Source organism: Talpa occidentalis, unplaced genomic scaffold (genome assembly GCF_014898055.3).
Source record: "Talpa occidentalis isolate TD23 unplaced genomic scaffold, MPIMG_talOcc4v2.1 talOcc4.9, whole genome shotgun sequence".
In the NCBI taxonomy this organism is placed as follows: Eukaryota; Metazoa; Chordata; class Mammalia; order Eulipotyphla; family Talpidae; genus Talpa; species Talpa occidentalis.
In genome coordinates, this window is record NW_023605305.1 from 77,383,004 (window position 1) to 77,398,789 (window position 15,786).

The 15,786-nt window shown below is 46.0% G+C and overlaps 1 pseudogene; it reads left to right on the plus strand.

Annotated features, from left to right (window-relative positions):
- The first annotated feature begins 13,826 nt into the window (after positions 1-13,826).
- On the plus strand, positions 13,827-14,960 carry LOC119236453 (dicarboxylate carrier SLC25A8-like; annotated as a pseudogene).
- The last annotated feature ends 826 nt before the right edge of the window (positions 14,961-15,786 follow it).

Sequence of the window (15,786 nt, forward strand, 5' to 3'; positions counted from 1 at the left end):
TCTCTTTGGGACTTCTGACCGGGCAAGAACCGTAAAAGGCATTTCAGAGCACCTTCCACATCCATAGGGAGGTCGGTCTTCCCCTCTTCCCAAGGAGCTGAGACAGGAGTGCTGTGTCCCATCCGGAAGGATGATGAAGTCCCGGTTGTCCAAGTGCACTGCAAAGGGCCATGTGTCCAGATTTACAGGAGGAAATACTGGGAGACTGAAGGAGTGCAGCGGGGGAGGCACAGAAGTCCATGGGGGCGCTCACCTCAGCAGGTGGGTATCACGGCTAAAACTGGACAAGGATGGCAGAAAGATGCAAAGCCAAATCTCCCCAAGTAGGATAGGAAAAGGGCAAATACATGGAAGAAGCAATTGAGAAGAAGCAGGAAAAAAATGACCTTTTATACAACTGTCATTAAAAACTGCTACAATGAGGGGGGAAAAAAGTGAATAGGTCAGTGATTTTTAATATATTCATAGAGTTGTGCAATCATCATCACTAATGTCATGGCATTTTTATAACCTTCAAAGAAAATTCTTCACCCATTATTAGTCACTTCTCATTCTACTCCCTCCCGCCAAGTTTCTGGCAATCCCATCTTGCTTTCTCTCTCTGCGCATTTAACATAAATGGAATCATTTAACATGATTTGTGACTGCCTTTTGTGCCTATGTTGTCTATTCTCTTTAGGGGATATGTAGGAGTGGACTCTCTGGGCCACTCTGGGGTGTGTGTGTGTGTGTGTGTGTGTGTGTGTGTGTGTGCGCGCGCGCGCGCGCGCACGCTTTGCCCTAGTCTAAGGGAGGTGCTGCTAGCCTGGTCTCTGCCATGTAGTAGAGAATGAAAGAGAAGAATTTCATCACATTGGGGTTGAGAGGCCAGACTGTTGACCAGCATTGGTGGGGGGATGGCCAGTTGTAGTTTGGGTGTATACATGGAATGTGACCATGTGGTGGTTCTAGTCTGTGGCCTCTCTATGCACCAGTGTGTGTAGGGTTTGGAAGAAGCTCTCCTGCATGACTGCTCTCAGACAATGGCCCACATCACATGGCAGGCCTGGGGATGCCGTGGTAGCTGTTGACTGATTGTGTGGCCATGGTCTGAGGTGGTCTGGGAGTAGCTCAGAAATTATACCAAGTACCTGCACAAGAACCCCTCCTTATACATGAGGTCAACATGCCCCCTCCCATTCCCCAAAATGATTACCCTTTGTCTTCCCTGGACCTTGTTCCTCCTGTTCTTGTTGCATGATCAATCACGCTTGCTTGATAGTGCTAATAAATAGCAAACCTGCTCCAAGACTTGTCTCTCATTGTGTTCTTGGGGACATGCTTGTGCGTTCCCAATATAACTCTAGTCTGGTGAGGTGTTGACATGGTGGTCTGGGCCATCATTCTCTTCACCATCAGGCTTAAATATTGTGGCACAGGGTCTATGGATGCTGGCTTGTAGCAATGGCTCTCATGTCTGTCCTCTTGACTTCCTCTGCATGGTTTGCCTTTCATAAGAGTCTTGCACAGACACACTTCCTAGCAGAAATATGCAACGTAGAATGTAGAGTACCCATAATGAATAACTGATGGAAATAACCATCATCAATAGGATTCTCTTCCAAAAATTTTATGCATGTGCTAACATGTTATTTCCATTATTTCCTTTAAAAAACAAAAAAAGGGTAGTATTGTGTACTGTTCATCCTGCAACATGTTCTTCCCCCCAACAAATACATTAGGCATCTTTCTAAGAAAATCCATATAGATCTGCTTGGTTCTTTTAAGTAAATATATGTAACCTATTACGTAGTTATACAATGGTTTATGGACATTTGGGTTGTTTCCAAGTTTCTGCCATTATAAACAATGCTGCTATGTGTGTTTTGTTTACATGTCTCTTTATGCATTGGTGGATTTTTCTGGAGGATAAACTCTCAGCAGTGCAATTGTAGGGTTGGAGGATGCACAGTGAAATGCAGACCATCAGATTATCCTTACGTATCAATTGTTCTTGAGAATGATGGTTTTGCACCCCCACCCCCGACACTGGATTTTCTTGATTTCTGTCATCCTTACTGGTCTTGGCTGCATGCCCTCTTGCCTCCCTGTGGTACTGGCCTCCTAAAGGTTCCTCTGCGCCCAGCTTCTCTTTGCATATTAATTTGTCCAAGACTGTGTTCCAATTACTACTTCGCCAACTCAAAAACCCTTTTGAAAAATTGAAATAAGCCCATCCAGAACACCTTTGTTCATTCAATCAACACATAGTCCTTGACTATTAACTATGTGCCAGGCATTATCTAAGCAAAAGTTGAACAAGCATGATAAAATCTTTTCTGTTGTGGAGTTTAATTCTTATAGTGGGAGACAGACCGCAAACAAATATAGTAACAAAGAATGGTGAGTTTTAAGTGTTATGCTGAGAATTCATATAGGGAGATGCAATGGTTTCTAGGAGGCTGGTTGAGATTGGGTGGTCAAGAAAAGAATTTTTTAAAAAAAAATAAATAAAATAATAAATAAATTTTATTGATTTATACAAGAACTGGGGTACAGGCCAGAGGCACAAAAGGGTAAGAGGAGTCATCAGAGACAGAGTGGGGAGCAGAACAGGCAGACGGACCGATAGCACTGCTGAGGGGAGCAGCAGGAGGGGCAAGAAAGGAGAGGTCTGCCATGCCATGTGGGTTGCTCCCTGGCTGGCTGGGATTGAACCCACGCCGCAGAGGCTGCAGACAGCTTCACAGCGCTGCGCTCAACCGCCTGTGCCACCAGGGGAGGCCTGACAATGGAGGATTTTAATCATGAAAGTGCCCTGATCTAAATGATGTTTTTAGAAGACCACTCTTACTGGGTTTGGTCATGGGTTATAACCAGGTTGTAACCAGGCAGAGAGATCCATAGGGATAATCTCAGTGACTTGGGTAAGGGGAAAGCAGTGCAGTTGGAGAGAAGTGAACATTTTTTGGATGGAGTAACTAGGTAGATGGCAGTGTTATTTATTGAGATGGGAAGACTTAGTGAAGAATGGATTTAGGGATTGGAAACCCAAAGTTCTGTTCTGCCCAAGGCAAAGTTTGGGATGCTTATTAAACATTCACAAAATGTTATTCAGGTAGTTGGATTTTTGAGTTTAGGATTTCAGGGAAATCCTGAGTTCATTGGTATAAATGTAGATTTGGGAGCCATCAACATATGGTATTTGAGGGCCTCCCCGGTGGCGCAGCGGTTGAGCGCTGGGTTGCGAACCTGCCCGCAGCCTCTGCGGCGCCGGTTCGATCCCCGGCTGCTCCCCGGCCACCGGAGGAGGGTCCCACATGGTGCGCAGACCTCTCCTGCCGCCCGCTGCTCCCCTCAGCAGTGTACTTCGGTCCTTCTGCCTGCTCTGCTCCCCGCTCTGGCTCTGGTGAGTTCTCTCACCCTCCTGTGCTTCTGACTGTACCCAGTGCATGTATAAACAAAACAAACAAATAAATAAATAAATAAACATGCCTCTATTAAAAAAAAAAAAAAACATATGGTATTTGAAATCTTGGAAGAGGGTCTGGCCACCTAGGAGCCAGAGAGGGCTAGGGGCCCTGGAACTGAGCCATGAAGTCCCCCACTGTTGAAAGATCAAAGGAGGTAAAACTTACAAAAAGAGGAGGCTGAGAAGGTACAGACTGGAGGCTGGAGGAGATTCAAATCAGGAGACTATGGAGTCAAGAAGCTAAGAGAATAATGTGATTCATGGAGGGAATGGTCAACTGTGTAAAATACACAAGGAAGGTGATCTTTGGATTTGGCAACCTGGGGGTCAGGCGTCTCCAGGCCCCAGCAGTCTGAGAGGAATGCCTGTAGAAAGAGTGACAGGTGGAGCCTCCCCAGTGGTGCAGCAGGTTGAGCACAGTGCTGTTAAGCTGTCCACATGCCTCTGCAGTGCTGGTTTGATCCCTGGCCTGGCCAGGGAGATACCCACATGGCATGGCAGGTCTCTCCTGTCTCGCCCACTGGTCCCCTCAGCAGTGTTTTTGGTCCGTCTGCCAGTTCTGCTCCCTGCTCTGTCTCTGGTGAATCCTCTCACCCGTGCTTCTGGCCTGTACCCCAGTTTTTGTATAAATAAATAAAGCTTTAAAAAAAAGGAAGAGTGACAGGTGAGGGGGTGGGGCCAGGACTGCAGCCTCTGTCCTATAGCAGTTTTGCTGCAGTTGGGGAGAAAGCCATGGCAAGAGTACCTGGATGGGGATGTGAGATCAAGGGAGGATTTGGAAAGCAGGAGATACTAAAGCACGTCACACGTCACACACTGATGGGGCTCTGTCATCAGTGTGGGAGGGGCTATAGGTGGCAGCCATGTCCTTAGAAGGTGAGAAGCAGGGGTGGGGCACACGAATGGGTGCAGTACACTGTCCCTCCTCACAGGAGGGAAGGACAGAAAGGGTGGGCGCCATGTGGGCAGGCCCAGGGTCTGGTGGTAGAGAGATGATGGCGTTCCAGTCAGACTGCACCAGACTTTCTCCTGGGAAGCAGGAAGCCAGAACACTGGTGTGGTGTTGGCCGGGTGTTGATGGTGGTGGTGGGTGAATTCAGGAGGTCTGAGGAGGAGGGGGTGGGGAGCTTAAGGGGGACGAACTTGTCATTTTGGAGACTGCCTAAGTGTCCTTGGTACAAGTGGGAGGTTGACTTATCACTGTCCCCAGGTGTTACCCAGGGGGAAGACTTTAGTCCTTTTTCTTGGCCCAGCTCCCATTCTAGTGGTTTTGCTCTTTCATTTCCTCAAGGGGTGCTCTAGGTGGAAACCAAGGGAGGAGGGAAGGAGAGACAGGGTGGAGAGAGGAAAAAAATCAAGGTAGTTGTGTCCCCTGCTCAGGAAGTCCCCCTGTGACCCTGGGCAGCAGCGGGAGGCCTGACTGGACCCCTAGGCAGGACTGGAAGCAAAGCGGCTAATTATAGGAGGCCTCTGGGTTCTATTGTTCTGGGCGAGGCTGGGCAGGAGAGGAGGTGGTTTAAGGAGGGGATAGCAGTGTGGGAAAGGAAATGTGGCTGCTGTCTCCATCGCGTGAGGAGGATGGAAACTGTGAGCGTGGGGTGCAGGTTTCAGCCCAGAGGAGGTTCACCGCGTTCCCACAGAGCAGGTAGGAAGTTGCCCTTCCCTTGACCCCTTTCTGCCATGAGTGACTTTTCCATCGTTTCAGCTGAGCGTGGGGTCGGCTGGAGCCCTCAGCTCCCACACCAGCTTCAGCATTGCCTGTGTGTGTGTGTGTGTGTGTGTGTGTGTATGTGTGTGTGTGTATGCGTGTGCAAGTGCGTGTGTGAGGTTGTTTCCCCCCAGCTGGCTCTCAGGCTGGCCGAAGCCAGCCTGTCAGAAGAACACAGTTTGGTTCTCCCAGCTGCCAGAGAGCTGATATCCATCTCACATGAGTGACTTGGCCAAGGTCTCACTTTGGTAGCTGAGCCCAGTCATGTTCCACGGTGGGGTGGGGGATGTTTCTTAGATTTCTGGAAGGATGGAAACTTTGGTTGTGGCGGTGAGGTTTGTCACTATTTGGTGGCAAACTGGGTAGACACAGTGAAGATGGTTTTCTTAGAATATCTGCGTCAGGAAAGAGGCAGGCAGGGTTCCAGGAACAGGCCCCAAAAGCCTGTGGCCAAATCTTGACTCCACCCCATGTTAGTTTCATGACACTGAACACACATTTAATCTTGAGCCTCTGGGTCTTCACTTGCTACCTGAGGCTAATAATCCCCGCCTACCTCTAAGGGCTGCAGTGAAGTGCCCATGAGATTGTGTGCCAGAAGGACTGGCACCAGAAGGGACTGACTAATGGGCCACATTAGAGGCTGGGTTTTTAATCTCAGTGCAAGAGGAGAGGATTGCTTTACAAAGGGAAAGGATTCATTGCACCTATTGGGGGGTTTCAAGGCTGGATTTTGTTCAAGTCTTGCGCTGGTTAGAGAAAGGCACACAGGGAGAGAGATGAGGTGCTGTCCAAGTCAGGAAAATTCCAGACCTTGCTGGTCTCCCAAACCCCTGGTAGTAGAGAGCCCTTACAGGCTGGGAAAACCACTCTGAAGGTGTCTTGTGTGAGTTAAAATTCTGAAGATGACTCGATAGCTGGGTATGTTCTTTGTTGCTTAATAGGTTTTCTCCAGCTAATTCTCCAGGGTCCTTTCCATTTCCTGGGCAGAAGGAGTCAGTTTTATTATCTCCCCGCACTGATGATAAGCTGGTCCCTGGTGAATGGAGGTGAGAAAGCGCAGATTTATGGAGGAGGGAGGATCTTAGCAGCAGGGCTAGAGGGAAGTTGGGCTGCCCTCAAGGTCACCTGGAGGTCTACCGTCTCCCTAGCCATAGAGCAAAACCTCTCAAGCCTCACTGTGGTTGGACTGACCAGAACAGGACAAGGAAATACATGTGCTGATTAACTTAGGTTGGTATTACTTCTTCCAGAAGCAGTCAGTATGAGGTGCAAAAGATGAAATTATGCCAGGCAGGGATCACCTTGGAACTGGGGTGGGATAACTCTCACCTAAAGATGTGGCTGCTACAAAGCAGCAGTGGGGTGGTACCCAAGGGGTATATTTTAGGAAGGAGAAGAAGGCAGTTGTTGCTGGGTGTGCAACCAGCAGATACCCAAAACACTCCTATGGCACTTGCTTCACTATTAAAATCATGTGTATTTACATTAGGCTCTCAAATTTTTCTTAATTTTGATGAAGTCCAATTTATCATTTTTTCTTTTTATGTATTGTACTTTTAGTATTATATTTATTGATGTATAGATTCATTGCAAAGCCTATCAAAATTCCAACTTAATCCAAGTTCACAATGACTTTTTTTTTTTTAAAGATTTATTTATTTGGGCCTCCCCGGTGGCGCAGCGGTTGAGCGCTGGGTTGCGAAGCTGCCGGCAGCCTCTGCAGCGCCGGTTCAATCCCTGGCTGCTCCCCGGCCACCGGAGGAGGGTCCCGCATGGCGTGCAGACCTCTCCTGCCGCCCGCTGCTCCCTTCAGCAGTGTACTTCCGTCCTTCTGCTTGCTCTGCTCCCCGCTCTGGCTCTGGTGAATTCTCTCACCCTCCTGTGCTTCTGACTGTACCCAGTGCTTGTATAAATAAAATAAATAAATAAATAAATCTTAAAAAAAAAAAAATAAAATTTCAAAAAAAAAAAAAAAGATTTATTTATTTATGCACGCAGGAGCTGGGGTGCAGGCCACAGATGCGGGCGGTGAGAAGATTCCAGAGACAGAGGGAGGAACAGAACAGGCAGAGTGACCAAAGGACACTGCTGAGGTAAGCAGCAGGCGAGTCAGGAGAGGTCTGCTGCGCCATGTTGGTTGCTCCCTGGCTGGCCAGGAATCGAACTCCTGCTGCAGTGGCTGCGGATTGCTTCATAGGTTGTGTCTTAACCCTTGCGCCACCAGGGAGGCCCCACAATGACTTTTTTGGTGAGTTTTCTTTAAAAGTTTTATAGATTTACAACAAAAAACTATGAACCAGAGACACTCTATGGGGGGTAGGGGGTAGGGGGCGGGAGGGGAGGGATTGGGGTCAAAATAAGGGGGTTGCAATTGTATGGGGAATATAAAAATAAAATTTATTATTAAAAAAAGTTTTATAGATTTAGGTTTTACATTTAAGTTGCTGACAATTTTTTTTAATAGAACTTTACATGGTTTTATTCATACATTACTGGTAATGAAATCAAACTTTATAAAAAATGTTTATAGAGATAAAAACAATCCTTGGCTAAGCAAAGCCATTCATGTGTGTATAGACACACAAATACACATACACAAGTATTTTACATCATAATTAGACATATTTAATGCACTGGAGCAAAGAAAGTTTGTTCAATAAATGTTGCTGGGAAAACTGGGTCGCTACATGCAAAAGAATGAAGCTCGACTACTACCTCACACCATGCACAAAAACCAACTCAAAATGGATTAAAGAACTAGACATAAGACCTGAAACCGTAAAATACATAGAAGGAAATATAGGCGAAACACTACATGATATGCACATCAAAGACATCTTTACAGACACATCACCCAAAGCAGTGATAGTGAAGGCAAAGATCAACAGCTGGGACTACATCAAATTAAAGAGCTTCTGCACAGCAAAAGAGACAATAACAAAAACAAAGAGAAACCCCACCGACTGGGAGAACATTTTTGCACACAACACTAATGATAAAGGTCTGATCACAAAAATCTGCAAAGAAATGATGAGACTCAACAACAACAAAGAAAACAATCCAGTCAAAAAAATGGGCAGAAGAGCTAAAAAGAAACTTCTCTGAAGAGGAAATGCAAATGGCCAACAGGCATATGAAAAAATGTTCAACATCACTTGTAATCAGGGAAATGCAAATCAAAACTACCATGAGATACCATCTCACACCAGTGAGAATGGCACATATTAAAAAAACTAGCAACAACAAATGTTGGTGAGGATGTGGAGAAAAAGGAACTCTCCTGCACTGCTGGTGGGAGTGCAAACTGGTCCAACCACTATGGAGAGCTGTGTGGAGATTTCTGGACCTACTAAACATAGAGCTTCCATATGATCCAGCAATTCCACTCCTAGGGATTTACCCAAAGGACACAAAAACAGTAATTCCAAAGGGCACCTGCACCCCTATGTTGATAGCAGCACTATTTACAATATCTAAGCTATGGAAACAACCCAAATGCCCAAATATAGATGACTGGATCAAGAAGATGTGGTACATATACACCATGGAATATTACTCAGCAATCAAAAAAGATAAACACATGCAGTTTGCAGCAACATGGATGGAGCTAGAAGGGATCATGCTCAGCAAAATAAGTCAGAAAGAAAAAGAAAAAGAAAAAAGAAAAAAAAAGAAAAAGAAAAATACCAGATGGTCTCAAATTTTGAGAGCTTCCACATGATCCAGCAATTCCACTCCTAGGTATTTACCCAAAGGACACAGAAACATCAATTCCAAAGAGCACCTGCACCCTTATGTTTATAGCAGCACTATTTACAATAGCTAAGCTTTGGAAACAACCCAAATGCCCAAATATAGATGACTGGATCAAGAAGATGTGGTGCATACACACCATGGAATATTACTCAGCATTCAAAAAAGATAAACACATGCAATTTGCAGCAACATGGATGGCGCTGGAAGGGATCATGCTCAGCGAAATAAGCCAGAAAGAAAAAGAAAAATACCGGATGGTCTCACTCATAGCAGGAATCTAGAAAACTTAAATAAGGGACCAGGAAAATGAATAACTATAAGAAAGAGAAAATCAAAATCAACAAAAAATTATGAACCAGAGACACTCTATGGGGGGTGGGGGGCGGGGAGGGGAGGGATTGGGGTCAAAATAAGGGGATTGCAATTGTATGGGGAATATAAAAATAAAATTTATTTAAAAAAAAAAGATTTAGTGGTTGAATGGCAAGCAAGTGGTCTCTGGCAAGTTAAAAGAGGGTACAAATAACATGGATGCCCTGGAGCGCTTTGGGTGTAGGAACAGCAAGGCCAAAAAGAAGATCACCTGTCTTTCAAGCAGGTGGAAGTGAAGGATACTCTCTGAGGTACAGAAGGAATGGTCTGATGTTTTAGATAAAACCTAAGCCAAACTTATTAGATTTTTTTTTTTAAAGATTTATTTATTTATTTATTTATACAAGCACCGGGTACAGTCAGAAGCGCGGGAGGGTGAGAGAATTCACCAGAGCCAGAGCGGGGAGCAGAGCAGGCAGAAGGAGCGAAGTACACTGCTGAGGGGAGCAGCGGGCCGCAGGAGAGGTCTACGTGCCATGTGGGACCCTCCTCCAGTGGCCGGGGAGCAGCCGGGGATCGAACCAGCGCTGCAAAGGCTGCGGGCAGCTTCGCAACCCAGCATTCAACCGCTGCGCCACCTAGGAAGCCCTAGATTTATTTTTTTTAAAGAGATTTATTTTTTTTTTAAGATTTATTTATTTATTCATCCAAGAACTGGGGTACAGGCCAGAGGTGTGTGTAGGGGGTGAGAGGATTCACCAGAGACAGAGTGGGGAGCAGAACAGGCAGACAGACTGAAATACACTGTTGAGGGGAGCAGCGGGTGAGACACAAGCCTGATGCTCCAGAGTAGCTCCCTGGCCGGCTGGGGATCAAACTCGTGCTGCAGTGGCTATAGGCTGCTTCATAGTGCTGTGCTTAACCCCTTGAGCCACCAGGGAGGCCCCAAACTTATTAGATTTGTCCACAGTCCTCAGTGGTGATCTTCTTTTTGGCCTTGCTGTTGCTACACCCAAAGCGCTCCAGGGCATCCATGTTATTTGTACCCTCTTTTAACTTGCCAGAGACCACTTGCTTGCCATTCAACCACTAAATCTTTTTTTTTTAAATAAATTTTATTTTTATATTCCCCATACAATTGCAATCCCTTTATTTTGACCCCAATCCCTCCCCTCCCCGCCCCCCACCCCCCATAGAGTGTCTCTGGTTCATAGTTTTTTGTTGATTTTGATTTTCACTTTCTTATAGTTATTCATTTTCCTGGTCCCTTATTTAAGTTTTCTAGATTCCTGCTATGAGTGAGACCATCCGGTATTTTTCTTTTTCTTTCTGGCTTATTTCGCTGAGCATGATCCCTTCCAGTGCCATCCATGTTGCTGCAAATTGCATGTGTTTATCTTTTTTGAATGCTGAGTAATATTCCATGGTGTATATGTACCACATCTTCTTGATCCAGTCATCTATTTTTGGGCATTTGGGCTGTTTCCAAAGCTTAGCTATTGTAAACAGTGCTGCTATAAACATAGGGGTGCAGGTGCTCTTTGGAATTGATGTTTCTGTGTCCTTTGGGTAAATACCTAGGAGTGGAATTGCTGGATCATATGGAAGCTCTATGTTTAGTAGGTCCAGAAATCTCCACACAGCTCTCCATAGTAGTTGGACCAGTTTGCACTCCCACCAACAGTGCAGGAGAGTTCCTTTCTCTCCACATCCTCGCCAACTACTAAGAAATGCATCTTAAGGGGCCTCTCCTGGTGGTGCAGCGGTTGAGCGCTGGGCTGCGAAGCTGCCTGCAGCCTCTTTAGTACCGGTTCGATCCCTGGCCGCTGGCGAGGGTCCCACATGGCGTGACAGACCTCTCTTGCCTCTCCCGCTGCTCCCCTCAGCAGTGTATCTTGTCAGTCTGCCTGCTCTGTTCCCCGGTCTGGCTCTGGTGAATCCTCTCACCCTCCTGTGCTTCTGACTGTACCCCGTGCTTGTATAAATAAATAAATAAATCTTAAAAAAAAAGCATCTTAACAATCTTGAGTCTCTGATCTATGAAAATAATGTGTATACATATACATATACATATATATATATATATATATATATATATATATATACCTCCATTTATTTAGGTCTTTAATTTTTCTCTGCAGTGCTTTGTCATTTTCAGTGTACAAATATTGCATATCTTTTTAAAAATTAGGTTCTAATCTAATTTTTATTTGATCCCTATTTTATATATATATATATTTATGAATATTTGACAGCGTACCTCTTTTTTTTTTTGGATTATTTATTTTATTTTTTAGATTTATTTATTTATACAAGGACTGGTACAGTCAGAAGTGCGGGAGGGTGAGAAAATTCACCAGAGCCAGAGCAGGAAGCAGAACAGGCAGAAGGACCGAAGTACACTGCTAAGGGGAGCTGTGGGTGGCAGGAGAGGTCTGCGCACCATGTGGGACCCTCACCCAGCGGCCAGATAGAACTGGCGCTGCAGAGGCTGCGGGCAGCTTCGCAACCCAGCACTCAATCGCTGCGCCACCGGGGAGGCCCCCTATTTTATATTTTTGATGCTATTGCAATTGGCATGATTTAATTTTTGATCATTTGTTGCTAATAAGGAATACAATTAAGGGCCTCCTTGGTGGGGCAGTCGGTTGAGTGCAGTGCTGTGAAGCTGTCCGTAGCACGGGTTCGATTCCTGGCCCAGCCAGGGAGATATCCACATAGCACGGCAGACTTCTCCTGTCTCTCCTGCTGCTCCCCTCAGTGGTGTGTTTCAGTCTGTCTGCCTGTTCTGTTCCCTGTTGTGTCTCTGGTGAATCCTCTCACCCTCCTGTGCCTCTGACCTGTACCCCAGTTCTTGTACAAAAATAAATAAATCTTTAAAAAAAAAAGAAATACAATCAAGTCATATACATTGATCTTTTTATCTTGCAAATTAGTCACTTCTAGCTTTTTTTTTGGAGATTTTCATCAAATTTTTTTCTTAGTTGATTGACGATTGTGTCACCTCTGAATAAAGACAGTTTTAATATCTTTTCTTTCTTCCTTATTTAAAAAACTTCTTTTCTAATGCTTCTTTTTCTTGTGCACTGGTTAGAACCTCCAGTATGATACTGAACAGGTAATGAGAGGGACATCTATGCTTTGTTTTCATCCTTAGGGTGGAAAGCATTAACATTTCACCATTAAGTATGTTCGCTGCAAATTTTTTGTAGATGTCCTTTATCAAATTGAAGTGTTTTTTCCTGTTTTGAGTTTGTTGGAGATTTTTAATCAAGAGTGTGTGTTGAATTTTAACAAGGACCTTTTCTGTATCTATAAGTTCATCTCATATTTTTGTTTTTCTTTTTTAGTTTGTTAATATGGTGAATTATATTGATCTTCAAATGCTAAATCAACATTGCATTCCTTGGTTAAATCTCACTTGATTATGGTGTTTTGTCCTTTTTATATATTTTGGGATTCAATTTGGATTCAAACACTTTCTTGTTTTTTCTTGTTATCAGACATTTCTTCAGGTCCACCATTAGGTTTCTCCCTCTGACTTGACCTATAATTGTTGCTTCCCCCAGAATCTTGTCCTGCTTTGTCCAAATTCTTGCTCTACATACTTCACCCACCCTCCCCCAAGGACAGCTCATCCACACATGCAGCTTCAACCATAACCTTTGTGCCGCCACAGTCTTGCCTATTGCTCTCCTTACCTGTGTCATGGCTTGCTTCTATTCTTCCCTTTGGGTTGGTGATGAAAATTTTGGGTGCAGGTAACAGAAAACCCACCCAAGCTGGTTTCAATGTAAGGGGTCACATATTCTTTTTTTTTTTTTTTTTAATAATGTTTCCTTTTTTTTTTTTTTTTAAGATTTATTTATTTTTATTTATTTATTTATCCAAGCACTGGGTACAGTCAGAAGCACGGGAGGGTGAGAGAATTCACCAGAGCCAGAGCAGGGAACAGAGCAGGCAGAAGGACCGAAGTACACTGCTGAGGGGAGCAGCGGGCGGCAGGAGAGGTCTGCGCGCCATGTGGGACCCTCCTCTGGTGGCCGGGGAGCAGCCGGGGATCGAACCAGCGCTGCAGAGGCTGCGGGCAGCTTCGCAACCCAGCGCTCAACCGCTGCGAGGGGTCACATATTCTTAAGGTAACATAATAAGACACTGGAAGGAGGCAGCTCCAGAGTTGGGCGATTCTATAACTCCGTGATGTTATCATGTACCTAGTTTTTTAAATTAATCTGTCACCCACATTGATGTCACCCACCCTCACAATGCCTTCCATGGGTTCAGACATCACATGTAGATGCAATAGTGTCTAGCATCAAGGAACACTTTCTCAGATGCCCCTCATAGAATTCCCTTCTCATGCCTTTGCCCATACCTAACTAGTCACTGTGGAGGAGCATGGTGTCACCATGGTAGCCAAAGACCAATTATGATTCTGATGCTGGCTCGTGGGCTTCAGGTTGAGTAGTCCGTGCTGCCTGACATGCTTTCTGCCAGCCAACAGACAGAGCAGGCGGCACTCCTGTGTTCTCCCTGTGGCCCGGACACATAGTGTGACTGTTAGGTGTTTTGTCTCCCAGCCATTTTATATGAAAACCAAGGGAATCAAGCCATGTTACCCCTGGCAGCTTTGAAGAATGGGGTGACTCTAGAGAAGCTTGGTGTGAGACCTACCAAAGCCCGATTCTGGCAGAGTTCCTTTATCTTGTCTTGTTGCTGATTGAAGTTCTCACCTTCTCCGATTTTCTCTGTCCTTGGACAGGTAGCAGGATACAGCATCATGGTTAGGTTCAGGACCACAGATACACCCCCTACCGCTATTGTAAAGTTCCTGGGGGTGGGAACAGCTGGCTGCCTTGCACCTTTCCCTGGATACTGCTAAAGTTTGACTGCAGATCCAGGAAGGGGAAAGTCAGGGAGCAATGAGGGCTGTGGCCAGCGCTCAGTACCACAGCATGCTGGGCACCATCTTGGCCATGGTGCACACCGAGGGCATCTGCAGCCTCTATAGTGGGCAGGTCGCTGGCCTGCAGTGCCAGGTGAGCTTGCCTCTGTCTGCGTCGGACTCTGTGACTCCATCAAGCTGTTCTATACCAAGGGCTCTGAGTATGTTAGCATCGGGAGTTGCCTTGGCTGTGGCCTAGCCCATGGGTGTGGTAAAGGTCCATTCCAAGCTCAGGCCAGAGCTGGAGGTGGCTGGGATGCCAAAGTATTGTTGAGGCATGCAAGGACATTGCCTGAGAGGAAGGGTTCCGGTGCTTTGGGAAAGGGACCTCTCCCATTGTTGCTAGGACTGACATTGCCAACTGTGCTGACCTGGTGACCTATGACCTCATCAAGGATGTCCTCAAGAGGACCAACCTCATGACAGATGACCTCCCTTGCCACCTTATTTCTGCCTTTGGGGCAGGCTTCTGTATCATGATTATCACCTCCCCTGTGGACGCCGTCAAGATGAGATTGACGAACTCTGCTCTGGGCAGTACAACAGTGCTGGCTACTGTGCCCTTACATGCTCCTGAGCCTCCTACAAAGGGTTATGTGCTCTTTTTTTCCACTAGGACTCTGGGATGCTATGATGTTCATCACGTGTGAGCAGCTGAATGGGCCCTCATGGCTGCCTGCACTTCCCAGGAAGCTCCCTTTGAGCCTCTTCTGCTGCTGCCCTGACCGGCTCTGGCTTTGACTTCGGCTCCAGCCAGGCCCTACTTCCCTTTTCTTCTTTCCACTCCTTTTTCTTTCCCTCTCTTCCTACTGCCTCCTCCCCACCTCCCCCCATACCTCCTCCCTGCCTCACCTCCCCATGTCTCTCAATCCTGGTGAAGTCACTGCAATTGACACTTTTGGGGTTCTGGCACTGGCCAGGACCCCAACCCTCAGTCCCTTGAAAAGTTCAACCTGAATCTTCATCCTACCCTCAAGCCCAGCCCAGCCGGTCAGCAAGTTACCCATATAAATCAAGCTCAGTCTTGAAAAAATAAAACAATAAGACTGATTATGATTCAATGCCTGGGATTGGAGATGTGGTCCTCCTTCTCTGTGCTATCTGGTTGCAGGGGCGATGAAGTACCTGAACAAATCCTGAGTTCTTTTATAAGAAAAAGGGGGGGGGGTGGTTGTTGGGGAGGACTGTGCTCCTCTGTGTGACTCTTCCAGGTGGCCAGACATCTGACCACATCAGTGCTTTGATGAGACCCTCTGGTGACAACACCGTAACTTCTGACTAAATTTTACATTCCTAGTGTGATCTAGTCTTTTCCTTTCCAGCCTTATCTCCTGCTCTCCGGCCTTGCTGTTTCACACCACACCAGAGCACACTGCTCCCTCAATGCGCGACTCACGCGTCGCTGCCTCCAGAACTTGCAGGTGATCTGTGGGTCCCTGTCTCTCTTGATCCTCTGTGGCATCTCTGAGCACTTTTTTATTCTAAGTGCTTGATAAATCTTTTCTGAGCTGAACTATAGCCCTGGTGTCCTCTCTCCTGAGTTCCAGGCCTGTTTGACAGGTATTCTTTGTTTGTTCCAAAGAGACCTGAATCTCCACATAGCTCAGAAGT